Here is a 12,873-nt window from a genome sequence, read left to right as displayed (position 1 = left end):
TTAAATTAGAACCATATTTGCACAACATCTTTTGAACTAGTGCAATGGCAGCACAACAGTGTTTCCCATTAGCGCCCTAGCAGCACTACCTAATATACATGAGCGCTTCAGTGGAACAACATAAATTGAAATTGGGCCATGGCGTCACAACAGTGTTTTACGTCAGGGCCCTAGCAGCACAACATACTTTGATTTAGAGCCATAGAAGCACAACGTAATTTGAATTAGTGATAGTTGGGCAACATAATCTGAATTATAGTCATGGCAGCACTGTGTAATTAGCATTAGAGCTATAGTTGCAGAACTATGTTGTGCTACTATTGCTCTAATTTAAAATATGTTGTGCCTCTAGGGCCCTGATTTGAAACACTGTGCTGCTATTGTAGCTCTAATGCTAACTGTGCTTCACGTCAGGGCCCTAGCAGCACAACATGGGTAGCATTAGAGCTACAGTAGCAGAACTGTGTTTCAAATCAGGGCCCTAGAGGCACAACATAATTTGTATTAGAGCCATAGTAGCACAACATGATTTAAATTAGTCATAGTTTGCCAACATAATTTGAATTATAGTCATAGCAGCACAACATAATTAGCATTAGAGCTATAGTAGCAGTACAGTGTTTCACATCAGGGCCCTAGCAGCACAACATAATTTGTATTAGAGCCATAGTAGCACAACATAGTTAGCATTAGAGCCATAGTAGCACAACATCATTTGAATTGGAGTTATAGTTGGCTGACATAATTTGAATTATAGTCATAGCAGCACAACATAATTAGCATTAGAGCTATAGTAGCAGGACAGTGTTTCACATCAGGGCCCTAGAGGCACAACATATATTAACTTAGAGCCATAGTTGGCCCACGTGATTAGTATTGGAGTCATATCGGCGTTACTAATTAGCATTAGAGCTACAGTGGCACATCAGTGTTTTACATCAGGGCCAGGACAGCACAGCATGAATTGAATTTGGGCCACAGTAGCGGAACAGTGTTTCCCACTAGGGCCATAGCAGCATGCCATCATTTGAATTAGAGCCATAGTAGCACAACATAATTTGAATTAGAGTCATAGTTGGCTAACATAATTTTAATTAGTCACATCAGCACTACATAATTAGCATTAGAGCTACTGGAGCACAACAGTGTTTGACATCAAGGCCCTAGCAGCATAACATATTTTAAATTGGAACTACAGTAGCACACCATCATTTGACCTAGAGCCATAGTTGGCCAAAATAATTTGAATTAGAATCATAGTAGTGCAACGGAATTAGCATTAGAGCTATAGTTGAAGAACATTGATCCAGATCAGGGCCATAGCAGCACAACATACTTCCATTCAGAGGCATAGTAGCACAACAGAATCTGAATTAGGGCTATAGTAAAACAACATAATTTGAATTTGGGCCATGGCCGCACGACATAATTTATATTACTGCCAATTAGAAATCATGGAGGGGTCTGAAATTGTCGTCGTAGGTGCATGTCCACTGTGAGAGACATAATCTAAAAAAAAAAAATCCAGAAATCACAATATATGATTTTTAAACTATTTATTTGTATGATACAGCTGCAAATAAGTATTTGAACACCTGTCTATCAGCTAGAATTCTGACCCTCAAAGACCTGTTAGTCTGCCTTTAAAATGTCCACCTTCACTACATTTATTATCCTAAATCAGATGCACCTGTTTGAGGTCGTTAGCTGCATAAAGACACCTGTCCACCCCATACAATCAGTAAGAATCCAACTACTAACATGGCCAAGACCAAAGAGCTGTCCAAAGACACTAGACACAAAATTGTACACTTCCACGAGGCTGGAAAGGGCTATGGGGAAATTGCCAAGCAGCTTGGTGAAAAAAGGTCCACTGTTGGAGCAATCATTAGAAAATGGAAGAAGCTAAACATGACTGTCAATCACCCTCGGACTGGGGCTCCATGCAAGATCTCACCTCGTGGGGTCTCAATGATCCTAAGGAAGGTGAGAAATCAGCCAAAAACTACACGGGAGGAGCTGGTCAATGACCTGAAAAGAGCTGGGACCACCGTTTCCAAGGTTACTGTTGTTAATACACTAAGACCTCATGGTTTGAAATCATGCATGGCACGGAAGGTTCCCCTGCTTAAACCAGCACATGTCCAGTCACGTCTTAAGTTTGCCAATAACCATTTGGATGATCCAGAGGAGTCATGGGAGAAAGTCATGTGGTCAGATGAGACCAAAATAGAACTTTTGGGTCATAATTCCACTAAACGTGTTTGGAGGAAGAAGAATAATGAGTACCATCCCAAGAACACAATCCCTACTGTGAAGCATGGGGGTGGTAGCATCATGCTTTGGGGGTGTTTTTCTGCACATGGGACAGGGCAAATGTATTGTATTAAGGAGAGGATGACCGGGGCCATGTATTGCGAGATTTTGGGGAAGAACCTCCTTCCCTCAGTTAGAGCATTGAAGATGGGTCAAGGCTGGGTCTTCCAGCATGACAATGACCCGAAGCACACAGCCAGGATAACCAAGGAGTGGCTCTGTAAGAAGCATATCAAGGTTCTGGCGTGGCCTAGCCAGTCTCCTGACCTAAACCCAATAGAGAATCTTTGGAGGGAGCTCAAACTCCGTGTTTCTCAGCGACAGGCCAGAAACCTGACTGATCTAGAGAAGATCTGTGTGGAGGAGTGGGCCAAAATCCCTCCTGCAGTGTGTGCAAACCTGGTGAAAAACTACAGGAAACATTTGACCTCTGTAATTGCAAACAAAGGCTCCTGTACCAAATATTAACATTGACTTTCTCAGGTGTTCAAATACTTATTTGCAGCTGTATCATACAAATAAATAGTTAAAAAATCATACATTGTGATTTCTGGATTTTTTTTTTTTTAGATTATGTCTCTCACAGTGGACATGCACCTACGATGACAATTTCAGACCCCTCCATGATGTCTAAGTGGGAGAACTTGCAAAAATAGCAGGGTGTTCAAATACTTATTTTCCTCACTGTATATATATATATATATATATATATATATATATATATATATATATATATATATATATATATATATATATATATATATATATATACAGAGCGCATTGGAGCTATAGTAGCAGTACAGTGTTTCACAACAGGGCCATAGTAGCACACCATGATTTGAATTAGAGCCTTAGTAGCTGAGCATCATTTGACTCAGAGCCATAGTTGGCCAAGATCATTTGGATTAGAGTCATAGAGGCACAACATAATTAGCATTAGAGCTATAGTAGCAGCACAATGTTTTACATCAGGGCCTTAGTGGCAAAACATTTTAAATTAGAGCCATAGTAGCACAGCATTGTTAGCATTAGAGCTATAGTAGCAGAACAATGTTGTGCTACTATGACTCTAAATCAAGGTATGTTGTGCTGTTAGGGCCCTGATGTGAAACACAGTTAGCATTAGAGCTATTGTAGCAGTACAGTGTTTCACATCAGGGCCCTAGTAGCACAACATAAATTGACTTAGAGCAATAGTTGGCCCACATGATTTGTATTGGAGTCATAGCAGCACTACATAATTAGCATTAGAGCTATAGTAGCAGCACAGTGTTTCACATCAGGGCCCTAGAGGCACAACATATATTAACTTAGAGCCATAATTGGCCCACATGATTTGTATTGGATTCATATGGGCATTACATAATTAGCATTAGGGCTATAGTAGCAGCACAGTGTTTTACATCAGGGCCCTAGAGGCACAACATATTTCAAATTAGAGCCATGGTAGCACAACGTAATTTGAATTAGAGTCATAGTTGGCCAACATAATTTGAATTATAGTTATAGCAGCACTACATAATTAGCATTAGAGCTATAGTAGCAGTACAGTGTTTCACATCACGGCCCTAGCAGCACAACATAATTTGTATTAGAGTCATAGTAGCACAACATAGTTAGCATTAGAGCTATAGTAGCAGATCAATGTTGTGCTACTATGACTCTAACTCAAGGTATGTTGTGCTGTTAGGGCCCTGATGTGAAACACAGTTAGCATTAGAGCTATAGTAGCAGTATAGTGTTTCACACCAGTGCCCTGTAGCCACATCAGGGCTGGGGTCCCTAGCAGCACACCATAATTTGAATGAGAGCCATAGTAGCACAACGTACTTTGAATTAGAGCCATATCAGTACTGCATAATTCTTATTAGAGCTACAGTAGCGGAACAGTGTTTCCCACTAGGGCCATAACAGCACAACATGATTTGAATTAGAGCCATGGTAGCAGAGCATCATTTGACTTAGAGCCATAGTTGGCCAAGATCATTTGGATTATAGTCATAGCAGCACTACATAATTAGCATTAGAACCATAGCAGCACAGCATTATTTGAATTGGAGTCATAGTAGCACACCATTGTTCTGCTAACTGTTGTGCTACTATGACTCCAATTCAAATAATGTTGTGCTACTAGGGCCCTGGTGGGATACACTGTTCTGCTCCTATAGCTCTAATGCTAACGGTGTTTCACATCAGGGCTATATAGCAGTGCAACATAATCTGAATTATAGTCATAACAGCACTGTAATTAGCATTAGAGCTATAGTTGCAGAACAGTGTTTCACACCAGGGCCATAGCAGCACAATAATAATTTAAATTAGAACCATATTTGCACAACATCTTTTGAACTAGTGCAATGGCAGCACAACAGTGTTTCCCATTAGCGCCCTAGCAGCACAACCTAATATACATGAGCGCTTCAGTGGAACAACATAATTTGAAATTGGGCCATGGCGTCATGATTCACTTAAAACCCCCATTTTTATTAAATATAAAAAAGGCGAAATTTAAACTGTATTTAAAAATGTATTCACTATGTCCTTTCTTTAGTCAGATATTTAAAAAGCAAATCCACCAAAAAATAAACATTAAACATTTGTTTTTACTAATAAAATCTGCCATGAAACACAGATCCGACAAGTTAAAATCGTACGTGTGGAAACAGAGCAAACATATCAAAAGTACCGCACGACAAGTTGCAATGTCTCATATCACCACTAGATGGTAGCATTTTACTACTACAAAAATCGCCGATGTCTAGTTTTTTTTTTTTTTTTACCTCAAATTTCATTAAAATTACACTGAAACTGTACAAGAGTCTGTTATTATCAATATAATCATCTTATTAATAATAATAATAATAATAATAATAATCATGATAATAATAATAATAAATCTAGCAATGTATTCTTACACATATCATCACCAACAAAGTCCATGTGACATTTACAAACATGACTTTCTGTCACATATTCAAACCAATTTTCATCTAATAATATTCTACATATATACAAAAATAGGATAGCTATTATACAATTTTTAAATATATAATTTAATAAAGAATATATAAAAGTCACAACGATTTTTATTATTCCTTTTTTTTATTTACTTAATTATTCATGATTCACTCAGAACTCGTCCATTGTTATTAAATATAAATATAAAAAAGGACAAAAATTTAAACTTTATTTAAAAACGTATTCACGACATCCTTCATTTAGTCGGATATTAAAAAATAAATCCACCGAGAAATAAATATTAAACATTTCTTTTTACTGAATAAAATCTGGCATGAAGCACAGGTCCGACAAGTAAAAACCATCCGTGTGGAAACAGAGCAAAAATACCAAAAGTACCGCTCGACGACAAGTTGCAATGTCTCATATCACCACTAGATGGAGGTATTTTACTACTACAAAAATCGCCGATGTTCAGATTTTTTATATTTTACCTCAAATTTCATTAAAATTACACTTAAATTGTACAAGAGTCTGTTATTATCAATATAATCATATTTCTAATAATAATAATAATAATAATAACAATAATAATGATAATGATAATAATAATAATAATAATAATGAATCTAATAATGTATCTTGTATCTAACAATATTCTACATATATAAAAAATAAGATAGCTATTATAAAATTTTAAAATATATAATAGAATAAAGAATATATAAAAGTCACAACTATTTCATTCATTTTATTATTTGCTTAATTATTTATGATTCACTGAGAACCCGTCCATTTTTATTGAACATAAATATAAAAAGAGTGAAAATAAAACTTTAAACGCAAAACAAATTTATTCAAGACGTTCTTGCTTTAGTCGGATATTTAAAAAATAAATCCACAGAAAAATTCTCATTAAATATTTGTTTTTACTGATGCGCCAAGTCTCAAATCAGCAATGAAATCTGCCGTGAAGCGCAGGTCCGACAAGTTAAAACCGTCCGTGTGGAAGCATAAAAATATCGAAAGTAAAGCTTGCGACAAGTTGCAATGCCTCATATCACCACCAGGCGGTAGCATTTTACTACTACAAAAATTTCCGATGTTCAGTTTTTTATTTAACTGATTAAAATTACACTTAAACTCTACAAGAGTCTGTTATACTTAATACAATTATCTATCTATCTATCTATCTATCTATCTATCTATCTATCTATCTATCTATCTATCTATCTATCTATCTATCTATCTATCTATACAGATGTTATTGTGTGTGTACATGTATGCTGTACAAACACTTGTTCATGTGGTAGCGCAGTACATTTATACACGTCGTGAATAACTATGTTGCATTAAAGGTTTTGGATGACACAAACTGCATGGAGTTCAGTGAGGGTGGAAGCTGGGTCTTGATGTGCTTCATGAGGAGCCTCTTGAAGCACTTCCTCACGATGGGTGTGAGCGCGATGAGACGGTAGTCATTGAGGCAGGAGACTGTAGACTTTAGCACAGGGATGATGGTCGTCGTCTTGAGGCACGTAGGAACAAAGTTGCAGCTCAGGAAGATGTTGAAGATGTCGATGAAGACATCCGCTATCTGCTCTACACATTCCCTGAGCACTCTGCCTGGAACCTTGTCTGATCCAGTAGACCTCCATGGGTTTACTCTACTCCGTGGGTACACACTATTGCGGTCATCCACTGTTTCTGGTTGGAGCGTGTAGTGATGGTCTTGGAAATGATCACGTGATCAACGCAGTTGTCCCGGTCAGTGCACACAAAACAGTCCTGAAGAGCAGAGGCGCCTCCTGCTGGCCAGGTTCTTACCTGTTTCAGAAGCGTTTAGGGTTTAGAGCGTCTGATGAGCGGTCTGTATGCTGGAATTAGCATCACAGAGATGTGGTCTGAGTAACCGTGTGTCTTTCCTTAATTCCTGCCAGGAAATCAACGTTGTGTTCATCTAAACAGCTCCAGGTTTCACCCTGAGTGAGTAGAAACTAACAGAGATTGAATTAAGAAAGAAAGGAGATTAGGGTAAATCTTTCCTATAGTTGTGAGGTGACTGATACACAAAGTCATGGAGCAGTTCGACACTGGGGAGAGAATCAGATAAATGAAAGTAGAAAATGTGATAAAAAACCTACATTTTATTGTAAGATTTGAGCCATTATCATTCAGATGCACAGTGTAGCAGCAATGACACAAACTTCACTTCACAACAAAAGCACAAAAATGAATAAACTAAAGAAAAACAGTTTAAATTCGAAAAATAAGAAAATACAATGTTATTTAAACTTTACAGAATTTTTTTTATTTTTTGTCATTTTTTGCATTGTTTAGAGTTTAAATGAATTAATACATAAAAAAGTACACATAAATAAATGTGTGTGCGGAGGCAAAAACAAAACCAAAAAAATTACAAGACATTATTGAGCACCGTAAACGACCACGTGACCACCAGGCTACAGTGCAGGTCCTGTGATGACGTCACATAATGGGCGCTACATACTCAGTACATGTCCCGCCCCTTATCATATATGATTGGCTAGGACATTAAGCAACTCATGCGCTGATTGGACAGTTTACATACATACTAACCAGTGGCTGATAATCACAAGGCAAAAAGTTCACTTATTTTGCATCTTATATGTTCCAACAGAATATTGTGAGGGACACATATGCTGCAATAAACACATACAAAATGCAGAATATGAATGTATTTTTAATCATATATATGTTCTATAAGTCCTACATATGACTAAAACCTTATAGATGTTCATGATGTAAAAACACAGGGAAAGATAATTGAATATGAAATCTGTACTTCACTCATGACTTTGCTCTTATCTTCACCTACATGTGGTCTTTATGCCTATAGTCAATAATAGTCATACTGTATACTGATTTTCACATTTAGATACGATACAACATTTAAACTACACACAAGCACACATTTTAATTACTAAATTATTTACAACAATGACTTTCTGTCACATATTCAAGCCAATTTTTAACCCCTTCATTTCTAGCATTTTAGGTCACTGTTCTAGAAATATTTTTGATTTAACTTTGATTATTTACAACAATATGTTCTGATTTGTTACAAACAACAATGAATGTAAATACATGGTCTCATAATGTCATTGCTGTCTTTCAAATCCTGTAGGAAAATAAACAGTCTTTATGAAGGTCAATGATATTTTGACAGTAGATCCTCGAACCAGCTTCTGCACTGTACAGTTTCCACATTTTTCTGACTGCATATAGGCGATGTTGGTCATCACTGACACAGAGAAGGTATGAAAACATAAAAAATACTGCCATCTTTTAATATAACAAAAGAGTTGTTCATTTTCTTTGTCTTTGTATATGTTTGGCTGTGAATGACTTCTCCATTGACAAATCTTCTGTTGTAGTAGCTGCCAGTAGAGGTCATGGGTACATCTAGCAATGCATGTAATGTGTTCATATCATTTTCAGACACAGGCCTAATCTTTGGCACTCCAAGTGCAGTCACTCTGTCATATCTAGCACAGATCCTTATGTGATGTTTACTGGAGGTCATTTCTATGTAGAATGATTTTATTTTAGGTGAGACATCAGGATACAGCAGGATAGCTATGTAACATTTCCTTTTGCCCTGTCTTAGCACTCTACACAGGGGACTTAAAAGATACAGCAGGCCTTAGCTATGCGTGGCAATGCACAAGACCATGCTACTCTTTTGTAAATCTGCTGAGGTACTGCATTACTGATTTTTACTTGCTTAAGCAAGTAGCCATTATAATTCTCAAACATGAAATCAGACTGGGCATAGAGAGGACCTACATTCTCAACACTTTCTCAAATGCAGGAGCACATTGTAGGTCATCTGATCTTCACCATACAAAGACTGAACTGATTTAACATAAAGCTCCAGAGCCTCATGAGCATGGTCAATATCTTCTTGACAAATGTCTGAACCTAGCAAAATGTACATGTAAAACCCAGTGGCAAAGATACTTGTTTGGACATTTCCCCTTCAGGACTGGCAAACTGTAATATTAAAGCCATTTCTGCCATTTGGGAGCTTTCCAAAACCTACGCTCAACAATAGACCGTGGGATTCAGGAAAAAAAGCTTGGAAGCTTGATTGCTAAAAGATTTTCATCTACTCTTGAATTGTTCAAACCAGTATACCATGGTTGACTGTAGCTTTTAGAATTAAACCATGAAGTGGCTATTAGCAGCCAAACCCTCAGCAACACACGATACATGTAATCAGGGACCACACCATTGATCAGGTGAAAATTGGGTCCACAATTAGAGATGCCCCTTTTATGACCAAAATGCTGTGTTTGGTATTTTTGCCAATCTCACCTATTTGCACAGTTGTGTTGTGATCTCTAAGGTCTGGCATCTCCTCCAAACAAGGATACACTCGCACAGTCCCAGTGCCTTTTCTCACTTGAACACCTGGATGAAGATTGTTTGAAATTTTGCAGCAAAGGTCGTGCAACAGCATCACATACAGCACATAATGCATAGACCTTTGTGGTTTTAATTAATTAATCTACTGGATCTTGCCATTAAGGTCTCGTTTGTCCAAGAATTTAGCATTCCTCCACAAAAGGTTTGAGGAAGCTAGTCATTAGTGGTTCAGATGAGCCAAACCACAAGGCATATAGTAGACATTTTTATCTCTTTTCTCAGGGGGTACTTCTTTAACAAATCATAGTAAGGGCCAAATGCTGAATTTTTATGACTGGAACACAGAAAAGAAAGATTCGCTAACTGCTTTCAGATATTTGTACAACTTCCCATCAGAAATATCCGTTATTTCATCCCTGTTTTGGTCATTGTAAATCTTTTTGAATTCATTCTCCAGAAGAGCTTTAAATGGATCCCTCAATGGTATACAAATAAAAAACTGACCGAATTCTACACTTTGTCTCACAGTTTGTGTTGATGAGCAAATCTGGCATTTTAATCCACTGTCCTTAGACACTGAAAAGCCAATGTAAGAGCTGCAAATGCCACAATAATGAGGATATTCTGATTTGTAGACAAAACCAATTTAAACACCTTTTCTAGAATGTACTTGCTACGTGGGACGCTTGCAGCATCCCCACTAAATAACCTTAACATCTTTAGTAAGTCGTCCATTAAAGCCCCTCTTACATTGTGCTTCATAGGAAAGCAACTATGTTCATCCAACTGGTATCTGTGACATGGTTATTTGAGAAACCTGACGTGGCCCAGTTGATATTCAATAACAAATGGAAAAAGAACAAAATAAGGATCATATTTAAAGTATTTACTAAAAGATTTGTGTTAAGCTTTAATGTTGATCTACTTATTTTTAAACTCGACAACATTGCATTCCGCTATGTCCTGAATTACGCATCACATCTTACGTTCAGTTTATCTACACATTTAGAGACGTACAAAATGTGTGTATGTAACAAAATGTGAACCAAAATGACATACAAATGTCCTTATTTACCTGCACCTCTGATGAAGTCCCCTCTTCTGCACTTTCTGATGGATGAGACACAGGGCTGTAACCCTTAAAAGACTTATAGAAGATATACGAGTTGAACTATAATAGAAAATATAGCAATAAAAACATGTAGAAATATAGCTAAAATAGAAATATGAAAATGTTTACCTGTATTTTTTTGAATATAGACTCCTCAGTCCTCAGTGAAAGATTGACCTGGATTAGGGGACAAAATGAACTGATAAATGTGAATATGAAGAGAATGTTGTTTAAGAAATAAAGATTCAAGTATTAAAAGATGGTTCTTTTCGAGGGAGGGAAACTCACATTAGTGTTTGATGATCGTGACTGTTTGTCGACATCCTCAACAGCAATTTGGTAAATCACAGTGATGAATTTAAGTTTAAATCCAAACCCCATGTGTAATTAAAGAAACTCTTTAGACAAAACTGACAGTCCAGTAGATGCATTAAGAACAGAATTTAGTAAAGATTTAGACTAAGATTTAGTTTGATACTGAATGATGGTGTTTTTTTCTAAATATTGATCAGTTGACTTTTAATTGGTCTTTATCTAAATTGTCCTACAGCTTTATTTTGTATTTTCTTGGTAAAATCAATGGTAAAAACTTATTTTTATGATTTTCACACAAGTGTGTTGTGGCATTGTGCTTACAATTGCAGTTGTGTCAAAATCTATTGTTTAGTACATGGTATTATTATTAACCCAAACCAAGACAGACATCTTTTATTATTGTTCTTTACAAACAAAAAAAATAGTACACTTCTGCAAAGCACTTCCTGTGTGAAGTCCAATCAACACATCTGTTTCCGATTTAGCGAGTTAGAGAAATGTAAACAATGTGTGATTCTACTCAAGAAGTTCAGTATGAGTGCTCTACTGGGATTATAGGAACTTGTGTTATGTCTTTCAACCATTTACAATTTGCAGAGTTACTGAACTGTTGTAAAAGTAAGCATGTAGTAAATGTGTATTTATTTTTATTTTTTTTATACATTTATTTTGTTCCAAGTCCGTTTTGACTTGCATCAGCCGCTATATGTTTGTCAAACATGCCATCATCAGTGGACCCCTGACTGAAGGACATCCTTCGGAGTGGCTATTGGCCAGCTTCTGTCAACAGTTCCACACTTTATACACTGGACCTCCTGAGCTGCTTTCAGGAACTCAAGGTCATCTCTCCGGGATTCTCCAGACAAGCCTTCACAAAGCAGCTGAAACATCGCACTAAGATTGAAGGAAGAGTAACTGTAATTGTTTTACCATATTATAAAACTTCTTTCTGTAAACAGACATCACATATTCTATTATATATGTATATATTCCAGTCTGGACATATCAATGTCGATACACTACAGCGCAGCTTCTTAGAGTTTTCATCTGCTTCATTTGAGAAAAAACAGCTCTGCTGTGGTGCTCCTTTCACCTGCACACATGTCCAGTCTGTAGGATTTAGTGGTAACTAGCGGTGTGGTTGTAGATTACAACCATCTTCCTCCAAGCTGAACTAGAAAAAGTGATTGGTTCTATCTAGAGCCAGTAGTTTGTTTTTCCATTGTGGGTTACCGTAGGAACATGGCGGCTTCCGTGGAAGGGGACCATATTTAGATAAAAAACTGCTCATTCCAAAGTAATTAAAGCACAATTCTTATTTTCAGGAATATGTGTAACCCTAAATGTTACACACTGAACCATTGACTTACCTGTTTATCAATCTAAAGTGAAATTTTCACATACTTCAATTATTGCAGCTTTGCTTTAATTTTTTTTTAGGTGCAATAAATTTTCACTTGTTGAACAGTGTTGTGACAAAACCTCTACCCCTGTACTTCCTGTCTTTCTAGACAGCAGCACGCTTCCACCGCCTTAGAAGGAAGCTGGCAGAAGACAAAAAACTCCTTCTTCAGGAGATCAAGAACTACAATGGTCTTGTACTATACTCTGAAACAAACATTGATGTAGCTGTGGTGGAGCATTCCCTTACTGGAGAGAGCACCATGTCTCAAATATGGTCGTGGGAGGTTCATGGCAGTGGTATGTCAGCTTTCAGACGCTTCACCAGAATGTATTTACAGGTCAGCTATATAGAGTACAAT

General features: G+C 37.0%; 1 protein-coding gene and 1 pseudogene across 2 annotated transcripts in view; one reads left to right on the top strand and one right to left on the bottom strand.

Annotated features, from left to right (window-relative positions):
- Window positions 1-12,873, bottom strand: part of LOC310738041 (uncharacterized protein) — a 924,051-nt gene that overhangs the window by 303,007 nt on the left and 608,171 nt on the right. The window lies entirely within an intron of this gene.
- Window positions 1-12,873, top strand: part of LOC310738273 (NLR family CARD domain-containing protein 3-like) — a 360,476-nt pseudogene that overhangs the window by 191,372 nt on the left and 156,231 nt on the right. The gene's annotated exons all lie outside the window — the stretch shown is intronic.

Source organism: Silurus aristotelis (assembly GCF_946808225.1).
Source record: "Silurus aristotelis genome assembly, chromosome: 15".
Lineage (NCBI taxonomy): Eukaryota > Metazoa > Chordata > Actinopteri > Siluriformes > Siluridae > Silurus > Silurus aristotelis.
The sequence above is the reverse complement of the archived record's forward strand: the minus strand, read 5'-3'. Positions and strand labels throughout refer to the sequence as shown.